Raw genomic sequence first — 16990 nt, forward strand, 5'->3', positions numbered from 1 at the left:
TTCATCGAATGGGGCACGTTCATTCGATACTTTCAGCTCCAAGTTTCAATACGAAACAAAGGCTACTTATAAATCAATCGTCGAACAATATTCCATTCCTCGTGTTTTGCTTTCTTGCTCTTTCGGTTTCGCTGAAACACCGTACGATTCTTTGTGCGAAGAATAATTGGCGGTAGCAACGAAACATGCTGTTTCGTCGAGGCCCGTGGAGACAACACGCTTCTTTAGGAAATGTCCCCTCGAAAAAGAATTTATCGGAGCGTTATGGCGACGTCACTGGGTCGACTCCGGTTATCTTCATTGGATTTTCATTGGTGCACGCTGACGATTCAACTCGTGGATCGAGCATACACGATTTTTCCCTTTGTTCAAGTCGAAGTCAAGGAGCACAGTCACGGTGCACTCACGATCGATTTCATGCATTAGCCGGCCAGTTTTCACAGACGACGGGAATAAATTTGCGATTTCTAATGGCCACGGCCGGTAATTAAAACCGCCAGGAGAACGCGCCACAATGAAGCTTCAGGAAAAGAGACTTTCTCCAAGGAAGCTTCTCGAAATAAACAGAAAATTGTGGATTTTAGAATGAACTTCGTTAAGTTGGTAATAAGGAAAGGAAAAATTCTTATGCTTTGAAAGTTCTGAATACTTCAGAACAAACACATTTTTTCATTATTTACCATCATTGTCCCGATTTCTACCATCAAGGGGTTAAGTTTTCAAGCAAAGATTACAGTTCAAATGAAAACAAAATTGCGGTGAAAACAAATTGCAGAGAGAAGGTTAGAGTTAAAATTACACTTTGCCGTGAATGAAATCTGTTCTTTCTCATATCTAGGCCACGGTTCAAGTCGCAAGTAAATGTAAACGTCTGACCCATGCCATACCTATTCTACTTAAACATTCCACTTTCCTTATTCAACGTTAATTTACTTCCACGTTATTCTTTGCCGCTCTCTGCTTCTACAAACGTAACAAAAACATTTCAACGCTTCGTTTATTCCACATTTAAACCACACACACAATTTTTCTTCTTAAGAGGTACGCCACCCTGAGGCGTCTAGAAATAGGTACGGTTTAAGAATGTTTTTCATAAGTAACTGACAAATGGAAAGCTTCAATTTCTTCGGAGGATATAAATGTAACTATCAGCTTTTTTCTCCAATTTTGAAGAAGTACAAATATTAGAAAAAGGAAGAGTTATTAATTGCGAAGCTTCTTCTGCTAGATAAATCTGCGTATATATAATAAATAAAAATGTATTATCTATAATGTAGCGTATGATTTTTTAAAAATTCTAATTATTATAGAAACGGTGGCAGTTTGAAGAGGAAAAACCTCTTTTTACCAGAAAAAAAAATCAAGTTTAAACGTTCCTAAACAATTAAATAATTGACGTATCCAAAATATCGTACTGTTATGCCGCAGCTTAACAGAGACTTCAAAAATCTCGGTATTCCGTTCACAAAAATAACTCTTTTATACCGAAGATCAACTCTTAACAAAATCAATAAACTGAAGTAACAACTTTTAGGGAAAACTGACGCGCGACGTGAAGATGGCCCTCCACCCATGGTGTATGAAGTGGTGGAAATTCGTGTTTATCCTAACAGTACTTAACATTATAGGTGACACATTTTTACTTACAAATCAATAATTTCTTATTTCAAACTCCTATGCGACAATGACGGCTAACAGTTAATGTTCTAACAGAAATAGTTTGGCAATAAGTCATCCATTTTATAATATTTTTACTTTCTAAAAATTGGAGAAAAAAGCTAAAAGTTACATTTTTATCCCCAGAAAAAATTGAAACATTTTCATTTAGTAGTTACCTATGAAACAATTCCCAAACTTTTCCTTTTTTTTAAACGCATCAGGGTGGTGTACCTCTTTAATTCTTAATACTAAATTAGAGAAAAACTGCTCCTTAAATTTATTCGAGGAACGATCCGAGCGCCGATAGATTCTGCTCGTCGATCGAGACGGTATCAGTGGGAAAGCGGGCCACAAATCTTCCAGAACGATCTTCCAGACGAATTTCTTTTTCCCCCTTGGTGGAAAATCGATGGTCTCCCATTCGCAACGTCAGTTTTCACTTTGGCCACGGATTACAAGCGGCTTTCTTCCTCAAGAGCTTCCACGAATTCGACGGTGAGGATGGAACGACTTTGCCCCGTTCACCAAGCGAGCTCGCAATTTTCCGTCCGGGGGATCGCTTTTTCTCGCGGACCAAGGCTTCCCGTCCGCAACGAGTCGCTTTTGAGAAACGCCCAGGCCGTCTCCTGATAGCGATTAGGATGAGGAAACCCGAGGACGAGCTCACCACGGAGGGAAAATAATTCGCGATGCTATCTTTTGGTTTCACCCTGAAGACGTTCGATTTAAGAATAATCCTTACTTCATCCTCTTCGAGAGAAGTTTTGATTTCGGAACAGATCTCTTTATTACTCGTTACGGAAACTTCTTAAGATTGTAAATGGTGGGTTCTACTGTTCGTTTATTTATCAGCAATACAGAGTGTCTATGAAAATGTGATTCTGGATGAAAAGTGTGTAAAAAATGTACAGGGTGGGCCATGTAAATATCTTCTCTACTTACAAGGAAACTTCGGTAACCCGAAAATGCCGATTATTTTGAAACTTTGTGGGTTTGTAGGCCCAATTTCGGCTCTTCAGGGTGAGAACAATCTTCATTCAAGGGCTGTTCTCACCCCAAAGAACCGAAATTGGTCCAAAAAAAATTGCTCGATTCTTCCCTTGAAGTCCCCTACAAACCCACAAAGTTTCAAAAAAATCGGAATTTTCAGGTTACCGAAGTTCCCTTGTTAGCTATGATGTTGTAACTAAATTTTTATACGTAATTTAAATGGCTTTAAAGGATCAATAAGATAGAAGAAAATTCTTTTTATAAATGCCATTTTTTCCGTTTTTATTTCAAAGTCATCGATGGTTTCTTACATGAATGTATATATCTTTTTCTACTGTACGTCGTAGCAGACATTGATGTACATTTACCAAGTATGCATACCCTTACTCGCCCATTAAAACCATTTCAATTGCGCATACAAATTTTCTCGAATTAGTACAACTAGAGAAGATAATTAGCTTCGTTTTCGAGAGAATAGATTTTGAAGATTTGACAGTGCTGCGTGCGATTAAATGCGACTCAGTGTTGTTTCACTGTATTAATAAATATTTACGTAGACACTAGTGTTCACAAAAGGGAATAGTAACGTAGTATAAATAATAAAACATATTTGAGTGCACTATTTGTTAGGTCAACATGGCAATTTTCGAAAATTTCTTTAAAGTAAAAATACCTGCTAATTCTGTGAGAGAAATACGTATAAAAGAGCTGTCTTCTCTGTTTACTTCATGAAATGTACATTCACTCATGGACACTATACCATTTTAATTGGGCAAATTTCGGGAAAATTCGTGGCAATTTATCGTTCCCCCCAAATTGATATGTTTTGTTATTGTTCAGGTGAAACATTACGCGCGCCGCAATGACGCAAACGGTAAATATCGAGGGTTTGTGGCAAACAGATCGCGGGCAAACAATAAACACGGAAGATATCGATTAAAATATCGATAACTGGTGTTGATACTTGGCTTCGTTGCAAGTGACGCTAAAATGTTATAAAACTACCAAGGGGTAGGGGATTGCATAATGCGCTTGCAAAATATAATTCCCCAGTGTGACATAATCGGGTAGCTTCGCTATTTAATTCGATAAACATCGGACTAATTGGATCTCGTTAGCAGAAGGGACCCCATTATATGATTTGCAGCATGCTATTTTATTTAAACTTCACCCCTTTTGTCACTACGCGTTGTCCTGGAAAAGATGGAACAGGTTTCGTGACGTTGTTCCAACGAGATTAGGTAATCTTCAAGTCGAATTGAACATTTTTTATTCAACTTCTCTTTGCAGGTCTTATGGTTGACAATTTTTTGTCGTGATATCCAGGTGGAGTAGAAAAGGGGGGAAAAGGTGTAATAGTTAAATAATGATAGTTAATAATAGAAAAATTTGTGAAATATTGAGACGCATATAGTAATTCTCAAAATAATATTCTCAAAATTCACATTGAAGGGGTGAAAATCGCCATCGAAGTTGGAGGTAGTAAACATTTAGTCTGATATCACGAAAATTATTAGAGATAGGGGATCAGCGTAAATTGACGAATTTTATATTTTTCAACAACAAATTTGAAAAATAAAAAATAGCAAATAATTTAGACCAAATGTGTTTATTATCCTCGTCTTTGACGGCGATTTTCGCCCTTTCAATATGCACGATTGCTGATAAAAAGAAATACGTGTCAAATTTTTTTCTTTAGTAGATTCCACCGTATACCAAAGATTCATCAAGATCGATGACTATCACTTCGGTACGTCGTTTGTTAAAAGCCTACCATGAAATACAAAAATTCAGAAACTTCCATAAACAAAATCACGATAGTTCTTCCACCAAAAAATGACACATTTGTTGATGAAATATTCTCGAATTTTCACAAAAAGAAGAAGTATAAACAACTGAAGAAAAAACAGCAGCAAATGTTTAAGTGACCCGCATACATAGGATGATAAAACAATTCCGCGTTACGCAGTTAGTGTTAATTGCACAAAATTCGAGTTTGGAGGAGGGATGTTGGGGGAAGTGACACGCAAGACGTTCTTCCAGCTAATGAAACAAAGCGAAACGGGGCAAATTCAGCGTACGTAAGCCACTCAAAGTGCTTTCCACTGCTCGTCGTCGACGTTTCTTGCGGGAACGCCTTCGCTATAGAGCTTTCTTTGACAATTAAACGAGATAACGCGGCTCGCCGAGTTGGGGAACGCGTATGAAACGTCTCAACGAACCTCATTACTCGGTTTTCGATGTTTCTGCACTTCAAGACACGCGTGAACGTTACGAAACTTGTTTCTGCGAGTTTTGAACTTAACTTTCGTCTCGCTTAGCACTGGATGAAGGTGTTGTTTTGAAATTTGATCATCTGCTTGTGGGTCTTCGTGATAGAATCACGCTCCTGTTAATTGTATCGCGAACAATATTTCTCAACTTTTGAATGATACATTTTTTAGATTACTTTAACGAATTTATTAATTCTACCGTCACATTACTCCCGGAGTAAAATATTCCACGTATTCTAAAGGTTAGCAGACAAATAAAAAAATCCATCTCCTACATGAAATATCATTATGCTTCTTCAATTCATCTTGAAAATAAGTCTTTACTGAATTTTCACAACACAACAGATCCAAACATTTTTACAAAATAGTGTGCTTTACACTCGAATGACAAAAAATTCATTTCCCAAAGGGTCCTTCATTCTTCCAAACCCTCGCTGATATTGCGAGAAACAACATTCTGCTACGTTTCAAAATTCCTCCACAGCAATAATGTTTATTGAACCGTTTAATTCCACTCGAAGCTCTACTCAGACGATAAAACGTGCTCGTAGCAACGGATAACAACTAAAATCCACTCTCTATCACGACAATGGTCACTCAGGCTCTTACCGCGACAAGAAAACCAGCCTCTAGCCAGCCAGTTCGCCCATAAACCCGTCGAGTATCCCGAAAATTCATGAAACAACCGGCTCGAATTTGTCGCGACATGTGTGGTCCCATTGAAAAACCGGCGACTGGCGGTCGCGACATGCAAACAGAGGCAACTTCAAATAACTATCAATTCCATAGGACTCCAAATAACTATCCATTCCGCGTGCAAGGTCCGCGAGGCTGTCTACAAAATGACAGAGGCAAACTAACCGGCCCTGTGGCGGTGCAAAACGGAAATATGAGATACGAGGCGAGCGCGAGTTTCAACTAGAACCAGTGCGGGGATTGTTGAAGGGGTTTGTGGGCGGAGAGGTTGGCTAACAAACACAAGCGCCGCTGACATTACGCGTTCGGTTTGTATTTGTTTGTTTTCTCTTCTTGCGAACGTGCACGTCCTGTCCATATATCATTTCGCCGCCAAAGAGAGTGCACGTTAAATCTTCCCCTCTTGATGCATCCCTCTCCTGTGTTCACATAGAAAATTCGTAGCCTCTCCGGAGAAAGAATTAAGGTAGCTGTGAGATGATTTTTATGCAGGAAAATTGCTCGCTATTGTTAGGTTGTGAAATTAACACTAACCGTACTGGCACTTTATGTACACTACCGGGCAAATGTTTGGAATCACTGTGCATTGCAAGTTGCACAAAAATTCCCCAAAGAGGTTAGCATTTAGAATAATTTTCCAACGAATTTTTTATCATTCAAGTCAATCGAAACGAGGTAAAGTGCTATTGATCTTCACAATATCAGTTTCAAATCAATAAAGAATTAGTAGCAGATTCAATATTAATGTAAATTGGTAGGTGATTCCAAACTTTCGGCCGGTAGTGTATACCTATTGCGGTATCTACATAGGTTTGTGTTTTCTTTTTATATATGAATGAATATATTTACATGAGTGACAAGATTACAATAAGCGAATTAAAGCTAATGTAACTATTTCAATGTAAATACAATTCAACGACGACGATAGCTTTCGCCTCGACAATACCAATCGACAACAGGCCTCTTGCTTTCGTTGCCCTCTCTACTTATTATAAAGCCATTTCTTCATTGTTCATTCTCCCACTACATCGACTTTGCGTTTTTCCGAACCTATACGGCGGGCCTCGCGCGTCACCAAGGCCCCTCGCGAACTGCGGCAACTCAGGTATAGCCGATAATTTTTCGACACTACACTATTCTTACCGTAGCCGGTCAAATGACCGGTAATGAAGCAATCATATTTTTCCAAAAGGAATACAGGTGTGGTATCTTTACAGGTTTTTTTTTTAGTAACGGTTGAATATATTTGATATATTTGAATATAACTTAAAGTTAATATCACTAAGTAGTTTAGTACAATAGAAATTCAACGAGGACTCTTTTATGAGACACTCCACGCAACGACTACGATACCTTTCGCACCGACAATAATAACCGACAAACTCTTTTGCCTTCATTACTCTCCCTATTTATCCTGAATCCATTCCTTCCATGCCTTCGTTCTCCCACTACACGCATCCATCACATTCGTACATCGCCTCCAGTGCACACCTCTACTTTCGTGTTTTCCCGGAAGCAGTCGGCGGGCCTCGTGCGTCAGCAAGGCCCCTCGCGAAGGGTCTACTTCGCGGCTCGGCTCTGCAGTTCATTGCCCCTCGCGGTTGCTCAGGTAGAGCCGAGAATTTTCGATACTGCACCGGTGGTTGTCAGTTTAGTATAGGAAACAGTGCAGAAAATAGCGTTTAGATAATAATTTAAAAAAGTTACATATTTGTGGTATCTTTATAGGTTCCTTTTCTTTTCAGATTTTAGTTTATAAATATATTTACATGAATAACAGTTATTACAGTAAGTAAAATAAGGTTAATACAAGACGACAATAACTTTTCCACTCGCCACCCTCTTTATTTATACTCAGTTCTTCCTTCCATCTTTCTCCCACTACACACACAACTTTCGTACTCGCTCGTCAGCCCCAGTACACGCCCCAATTTCGGTTCTTCCCGAAATAACTGACGGGAAGGGTCTACGTTCGCGTCTCGGGCTCTGCTGTTTACTGCCCTTTGTCCCTACGGCTGCTCAGGTGGAGCCGAAAATTTCCGATACCACATATTTTCATTTTTATTTTTAAGCAGAACGAAAAAAAATAGGTGCATGGTTTTAAATCAAATTTTAAAACCGGTCATTTAACCGGACGTAGTATGGTTAAGTATCCTACCGAGCAATCAGGAATTTAAAATTTTTAGACAGAGTTTACAACTTAATCCTTTAAAGATTTAAACGTCTTACCCGCGCCATTTTTTTGTACTGCCGTATACCACCTTCAGTTTGCTAGATGCACCGAGAAAATTGGGAAAAAGAGAAATATATTTTTAATTTTCCCACTTTCTATAAAAAATTAACCGTGTTAAATGAGAAATTTTTGGACCAATTAGGAAGTTTGTATATCAGTAGATTTGTGAAGATTAGGTATGAAAATAAACGGAAGACATTTCCAATTTTTACTTACAACATTCTTCAAAATTTGCAAAAATCTGCGTTTACAAAATTCCTCTATTCTGCATAAAGCTTTTCTACTTTTTCCAAAAAAATTCCGAGAAAATTGTCGCATTGATAACCTTCGTATCAAGATCGCTCGAAAATGAATTTCCCCGATTTTCTGGAAAAAGCCTTGACAGATCCCTCGTTCGTTTTCCACCCTCAACCCTGCCGTATGATCAATGATGTTACGATGACGAGGACCTTCCTCTAAGACACTTCATTATCGCGAAACTCTGCAACGAATCGAAGAAGCAAAAGTCAAGAAGAAAGCAAGGGAGAGAGAGAGAGAGAGATAGGAAGGAGGTATTATTTAATTAAAGCTATCCGAGGCACAATTATACCGAGGATTTTACTGCTGTCCCTTCCGCTCTTTGACTCATCTGGCCTTCCAGAACGAGGCTGCTACTTGCTCCTTTCGTTTATACACGAATCGATTTCTCGCTGAGTTAATTAGAAAGGATCTCCAGCCTTAATGAGCGATGTACAAGGAAGATGTAACAAAGGTTACTGAAAAAGTAGTTGTCTGTGTTGAAGAGAATACTTATTGTGAGTAATTTCTGTTGCTTGTAATTTCTTTTTGGCGCAATTTCGACAGATTTGTTACAATGATTCACGAGTGAATAATATTATAAATCATTTACTTCGTTGAAGAAAAGATTTGTGAACTTCCCTTCACAATTTTCAAAATACTAGTTTTCTAAAACACAATATCAATTCTTAAAACATTCCAAACTCGTCAAAAGAAATTACCCTCAACGTCAAATTCGATTTTCCAATCTCAACAAAATCCTCGAAAAGCAAAAAGGAATTCTGCTAATTTTCCTTTACAATTTTCAGAACACTAAACTTCAAATACACGCTCTCAATGCTTAAAACATTCCAAACTCCCCAAAAATAAATTACCCTCAATCTCAAATTCAATTCTCTAATTCCCAAAAATTCTCAGAAGAAAGGGAATTCCACTAATTTATAACGCGAAAAAGCTTCTCCACATTCCAACGAAGTACAATTGTACGGCTAATAAACGAGGCAACCTCGTACCGTTTACTTCTCGACGAATGCACTTTCACGCGACTGTGAATTACCAACGACGATGGTTATTTCCGGCGTGGCTATCGGACACACGGCAGAACGTCAGCGATAATCCCGTGTTGCAGAAAGGAACGGGAGAAAATGAGATTCGTGTTTCCACCTGCATTATTTGGAAACGTATACATGCGTACCTGTTGCTGTGTAAAGCGCATGCATAATCGGCCTACGTTGCATATATTTCACGAAAACAAATTACTTCGCCACGTTGAACACTCCACTCGATCCTTTCCAGCACCTCTGTTACACGAAGCTTAAGCCGCTTTGCGATAGCCTTAAACTGCTTCCCTGATAATCGTAAACTTTCGGATGAATACTTCATCGGAAGCTGTCTGCGCGTGATCATGGTCGAATGTACCTTTATAATCCTCTATTCTCATGGAATAGTATTACAGTAACTCATTTACTGGAGACTCAGAGAAATGTCAGAAGCCTAAAGCTTGCATGTTTGATGCTATCTGAAACGAAGAACGAAGAGTGAGACCACTCGATGTGTGATTCACTGCCATTCTGAGATTCTTCTATATACCGGGTGTTCCAATTGTTTCTGATCAAACTTCGTCAGTTTATTCTATGGGTATAAGTAAGATAAAAATGTTATATAAACATAGGTAATTTGAAGCTTTATTACAAAGTTATAGCAATAATACGAAACACGAAGGAAATGGTAAAAAAAGAATTGAAGGTGATAAAACAACGGCAAAACTCGTTCTTCTAATAAAAATTCCGCATATTGAATCTACATTTTTCAGGGTTCTAAAGCAGACATGGACAACGTTTCCTAGTTCAGGGGTCAAATTATCATTCTGTCTCCGAGTCAAGGGTCGGACCAAATTATTAAATAAAATAAATTAATATGGGAAGCAGGCGTGATAAAAGAAATCGCGAACACGGACAATCGAATCTTCTCGATATATTTACCGGCTGATCGGCAGGCTTAAGTGTGTGTGTCTACGTGAGCATTAGCTCCAAGAATATTCTAACGTAACGCGACCAGGCAGGCAAAAACCCTAACCCGGACCTGCCGGGTTTAAAAAAAATATCTGGAACGTTCGGGCTGGGCTACGATAAAAGCACGTGCCCGCGACACGCGGGAACAGTCGGAAAGCAGCCGAAAATCAGTCCGGAAAGAGTCTGTCAGTCTGTCAGTTTGGAGTGAGTCTGGAAGAAGTCTGCAAGAAGCCACGATACGTTACGATACGAACACTCCACGATACGATACGATAAGATACGATAAGGCCTGTGTAGGCGCTACGAACTAGTCTTACTCGTGCTATCTCTGTAACTAACGAAATAGACACCTTAATAAAACCCTATTCCTACATTAATATTAAATGAATTAAAACAAGTTGCTACTTCACGTTTCATTTATTTAGAATATATTGCTTTGGTATAAAGCTCTACGTAAATCTTATGATATAATGAACGACATAACAATTTAATGTGAAGATTGAAGACAAACTTCGTTGAAATAGATTAGGGCCGGGGGTTGCCCATATGTGTTCTAAAGGGTTAAAATTAGCTCATGCTTAAAATCACCGAAGTGAACGAGAGTTTGGTTTGAATTTATATAAAAAGAAAAATGAATAAAACTGTCTGTGTTAAAATGACTGCACAATCTGTTCTTTCCACAAAAATTTCTGCAGATGAAAAATTAGGTCACCCTTCTCAACGAAAGTAAAGTATCAATTCACAAATGTGCCAATTAAACGTATATAGAGTAGGGGGGTGGGGACAAAAGGGGAGAAAAAGGATCGAGTAAAAAGTGTGTCTAGAATACACCGGGTGAAACGTAAGAAGAGGGCAACGGTAAAGGGATTCACGATTCATTTATCCAGCGGAAGGAGAAACGAGATTGCGACAGGCGGAACGAAGCCAAGCGAGGGAAAGGCAATACTAAGTAAATCGGATGTCGCGAGCTCGTTTCGAGTTTCATGGCGACTCGCCAACGAAATCGAATCACCGGGCTCGATCATACGTTCGAGAACCGGGGGCCAGTAGCTTTGGTAATAGCCACTTACGACGACCTTTCGTTCTTCGGCTCTGCACGTGAAACACGTGACCGGTTTCCTCCTGTACCAGTTGGCCACTCGATAAATTAACGAACCTCCGTGGATCCTGCTGGTCGATGTTCGACACATCGATCCTCGTTATCCTCCTTTTTCCACTCACTTTACACTCTGTACTCGTACACTCCTGTTCGAAAATGCAGGGAAATAAATGATTAGGGCAGGAGATGATTCTACATGAAAAAGTAAACCGTAAATATTGAATTAAATTACAGTTTTAAACACTTCAAAATTGAACACTGTATTACAGTACTGTCACATGCGTAACAGACATCGCTCGAGTACCCGTATACCTTTAGTGTAATAAAAGAAACCGACGAAAATTCCGTACTCGAGCACAACCTTTCCACCCTCGATGGGACAGTTTTTTACTTAGAATTTGTGGACAGCCGGTCATCGCATGTGCGAGAAATCGCAAACATTATTACTTTCTAACATCTGCTCATTTTCAGGAATCCTAAGACCACTTTACAACTAAACAAACCCAAAACTTCTCTCTCCACCACCTCACAAACCACACCCATAACAAAATAGCTACACCAATCAGGAAAACACACATCCACCTCCACACTTACACCGATAGAAAAATAGTAAACTATTAAAAGACAGTTTTTCCAGCGACACGCCAGATACGCGGCAACTTTCGAACACTTAACACCATACCTTCTCGCACAGACATACCTTGTCAAAATACATACACACAATATTATAATAGTAAATTCTTTTCGTACGTCATTTCTCCAAGTTCCAGTGAACTACCTAGGGCCCGATCCCAAGTAAATTCCTTGAGAGGTTTGACTCAAAAAGAGGGACAACGATCGGTTTCGCGACGTTCATATCGCGATCCGTAACAGTACTAATACGATATTTGTTGCGACCTGATTAGGACTCGCAAGTCTCGGTTCGGCGGATTATAGTAATAATACTGTTAGGTTTTCTGTAGAAACGGTTTATGGCACGATCGACCGGGAACGGTTATTTTTGGGTTGAGGATTTTCGTTTATTGCTTGCACGGGTCTAATTACATCCTGCGAGGGTCACTAGAATTGCTTTGCTAGATTTTTAGTAATTTGGGTCCCTCGCGCTCGATAGCCTACGAACATACCATAAACTACGAATTTCCGAACGGCACATCTGTATGTAACGGTCCGCTTGCCGATTAGTCACCCGGAGGAAATTCCAGATTTTTGGGACCTTCCGTGACAGCGCGCTAAGGGTGCACTGGAAGGGCGGTAAAGACGATATTAGACACGCTGATTTGCAAATGCAATCGTTAACCATTAACCAATCAACGTGTCCCAACGAAAATCCCTCTCACGGACGTCCGAGACACGACGTCGGAGAGTTGAGTCGTCGAGTAGTCGTTCAACCACCACGAACAAGGAGAACCAAGGAGCAACCAGCTCACATCACGCGATACCATAGATCAGTTTTTACAAGTCCCAATCATTTGGGTGATCCTTCGAACCAGTATCTAGACGGCACAACATCGTGCAAACATCCATAAAGCTCGAAAGTTCATCGCCACAGCCACGGGCATGAACAAAGCCACTTAGTCACATTTGGCCGCCAGACCGAGGTGCCGACGTTCGGAAGACCGCAATATACCCCCCATGGACTCACCAGCGCGACACTCGGACAATTGGTCCCAAAAACACTCGGGACCATAAAACATTCGTTACCGGGGATCTCCCAAAAGGTCACAATTTTCGTCGACCAATAGCAGAACACACCACGTTTCCCACCTCCATAACACAACCACCGATCAGAACCAATCTAATGCCTATATATACACCTACACACCTGAAAACCGACAATCACTGTACAACGAGTGCACGAAAAACACCGTCACGAAAAGAATAATCTAATTTCATCTAAACATCTACAACATCGAATCAAGGGAAAAACATCTATCAAACCCTGAATTCAGCAAATCATCTAAAACATCTAATAAAAAACATTTAACCCGACAAGGAAGTTTCAATACACCTCTAACCAACGAGAACAATCATCAACCTGCGCCAGAACTCCTGGTCATAATATTTGATCAAGGTCCACGACGCAACAGTATTAAAGCAGCACATGTCAGACGTTCACATGCATAGTCAGAAAAAAATCATATGTAAAAGGGTTAATAAATAACATTGTAACGAACAGTAGTAAAAGTTAAACGAAATTTGGATTCAATATTTACTCTGACCATGTATACAGTACCGGCCAAAAGTTTGGAACCACCTCCCACTTTTCATCAATATTAAATCTGCTGCTAATATCTTATAGATTTGAAGTTTATCACAATTCTACTTTTTTACAAACTTACACAGCTAGTACAGGCACATTTATACAATATTAATCTACGTCTATTATACCTCAACCATTCTAAGGACTTGTTGAAGATTCCTTTCGAGGGTGGCTAGTGATACATTAAAAAGGTCTACTTCATGCATAAGGGAATTGTATAAAGTAGAAATGCGATTTACTGGGTCATATATACTGTATTTCGATTTATGCGTTGGAATGTGAAAAGTCGCTCTACTTCTTAAATGTCTAGGTGGTGCGCAGAAATTTACAGATCCCAATAATGATGTACAATCAATATTATTATTTAGTAATTTATGCAAAAGGGTAATGTCGAGAATTATTCTACGATTTTTAAATGTAACAATTGATTCGAATGATAAAAAACTCTCAAGGTCGCTGACTTTTTTCTGGAAATTTTTGTGTAAATTGCAATGCTCGGTGATTCCAAACTTTTGGCCGGTAGTGTATATATGAAATTTATGATTTTATAATTATACAATATGAATACGATGGAGAAAAGAACAAAAGAGATATACGAACAGCTAATTTATTATATTGCATAACCGAGGGAAACGCTCAATCTACCTTAATCACAAGCTGTTTCAATTATTCGATATTAAAGCGAAACAATGAACACAGACGGAGAAATACATTTTTTCAGCGAAACGTTAAATGACTGAATTGTCAAACGGAATGTCAAAGCATGGAAGGTGGGATTAATCTATAATCAGGAAAAGTTGCCGTCGAATAATTTCCACCGAACGCTGAATAATTTCCACCGAACGCTGAATAATTTCTACCGAACGCCGAAAACACGTTAAATTACGTAGGAAAATGTGTTCGTCAAAAGGTATTTTCAACGTGGATAAACACAAGGGTAACTATCAAAGCGAACGAACGTCTAATTTGTCCAACCATTTTTTTTTTCTCTCTTTTTCACCGAACCGAGGATTATTGTTTCGTTGCAGTTACGGTTTAATCGAACCGGCTAATATTTTCAATCAATTCGATTAATTAAAGCCGCCTCTATTTGATGTGTGTACACAGAGAGAGAAAAAGAGAGAGAGAAGAGAGAGAGGAAAGAGAGTAAGTGGTTAATCAATTTCGAGCAAGATACGTGAGAGTACAAACGCGTGCGCGCACAGTTAGTCAATAATTGACGAGTTCAACAATATCTGGAATTCAATTTGCCGTGTACGTTTAAAAATTAAGTTACGGGAATGTACACGTGCATGTCCAATTAATCTTATCTTCGAATCAATTGTTCTGAAGGAATATGGTTATTTATACTAAATAACGAAACGTGAGTAGGGTTTCGCTAAGTACCCTCACGGTATTAGTACGATCTTTATTGAAATGGACTGTCGGCGTTGGAGGTCCGTGCCTGACTGGCCTCCTGACGCCTCGCTTCTTCTTATTAAATTTTAGCTATCTGTTAATCGTACCTGATTGGTTAACCCGTCGCATCGGTGTTAACCAATCAGGTAATTTCTTTCCCCAAGTCGCTGCGTGTCCCTTGCGCCCTTGGCGCGCTTTTTCGGGGACCGCAGTGCGACTTGGCGGGGGAGGTTTTTCCCCTGACGTCACTTGGCGGGCAGCTGAGTTTCCTCCAGGTCAAGTACTCGTGACCTGCCGGTTCGGGCCTCTGGGCCTCGTACGGCGGACCTTTCGGAAACCCTTGGTTTATGATGCGGCAATTTGCTATTGAGGCCGTCGGAGAAAGTTTCTACGCGGACATGCATTGTCGAATTTTTAGAAATTAAATAAGCTAAAGACGGTTTCCTCAAAAATAGCCTTTCAAGCGCGCACGTCATAAACCGTGCTGGTAGTCTGCTCGCCAAATGTTTTCCGCTGTAGCTGGTCGCTACAGTTCCTTCTTGCATTACTGAAAAATTCACCTGCCTTGCTTTCAACTTGGTATCATTCGATTGGATCAACTCTTTCACTGCTACAGACAACTACAGTCGTTAGTTAGGAAACGATCTCCCTATCCTACGGGTAACTATTTACGGTTGTATGCGACAAAACAGCCACTGTATACTACAAGTAACTATAGTCGACATACAACGTACACATTTTAAAATAACAGGTATTTAATGCAAATTTTACGGACGATTTTAATCAAATAGAATTTTTTAACAATTATTTTATTCACACTTGTCATTATCGTTATTCTCTCAGAAGACATTTAATTCTCCGTGAGGTGGGTGAGGAACGTCGTTGCACTGTTTTCACCTCAATTTATTAAAATATAAGTGTTATGGACAATTTGTCCAGAAAATACAATCGTTTTCTTCGTTAATTTTCCCGGCGGCAGCGGTTCGGCGGGTACGTCGCGATGGTTGGTAAAGGAACAAACTGGCTGGAGGTGTAGGCGTACTGGGTTTTTATATTGTTAGGACAGGGAGACAGGAGTAGCGATAGATAAAGATAGAAGTGGAGAAAGTGGTGGAAACGGAACGTCTTCGTGCGAACCTGGATGCCACATGTGCGCTTCTTAGGCCACTCGAGGACGAAAGCAAGTCTTAACCCTTAACCCGGGGAGAGATAAAAGAACGGAAACTAAAATCTGAAGGAGTTGGAAAAGAGAAAGTTCGCGTGGAAGAATAGAACGAGGTTCGGTAAGGGTTTGTTGACGACGACGTACCCGCCACACTCCGTTATTATTCTTTGAAAGAGTAATCTCCTCGAATAAGTACAATTACATGTAATTATCACGATATGCGGTTCGCACTGTATATTCAATTAGATATAATTCAGGGTGGTCCACGTAAAACAGACGCTTTTATTATCTTCTTTAGCTATGGTGGTAGGAGAAAATTTTTATTCGTAATTTAAATGGTTTCGAAGGGTGAATAAGGTGGACGAAAAATTTGTTTGATAGGAGCAGTGGCAAAAAATGAAAGGGAGTTTCACATTTGATTTAATATTTTCCAGTCCAAGTATGCGTATTTAACCCTCATTCGTCCCTGGTGTCAATTTGACACACTTTTCCGGTCAAAAATTGTATTATTCGGCTATTTGTAGAAAAAATTTTTTGAAATCTTTCGACTTTTATTTCTTTAATATAAAGCACGTGTATTTAGTATTTTTATTAACAAAACATGCCTCTAGAGCTGCAAATAACATTTGTTACGAAGAGGTCCCTCGGTATCAATTTAACACATACAACACTCACGTTCTATCAAATCCTCTGACTGCTAGTATATTACCGTATAATTATTACACGACAATTATACACTCGATGTACAACTCTTCCAGAATGTACATAGTTATTTGTAGCTTTTTTTTTAACGTAGGGGAAGCCCTCATGGACATCCCGCCTCCCGGGGGAGGGAAACGGGGTAGTGCCGGACTCTTACCGGCTAAAACCCCCACGGTGGTCCGCCTCGACGTGGCGGGGTGGGCCCGAGATCTCGCAACGGACGCCAC

Source organism: Habropoda laboriosa, unplaced genomic scaffold, assembly GCF_001263275.1.
Source record: "Habropoda laboriosa isolate 0110345459 unplaced genomic scaffold, ASM126327v1 scaffold478, whole genome shotgun sequence".
NCBI lineage: Eukaryota > Metazoa > Arthropoda > Insecta > Hymenoptera > Apidae > Habropoda > Habropoda laboriosa.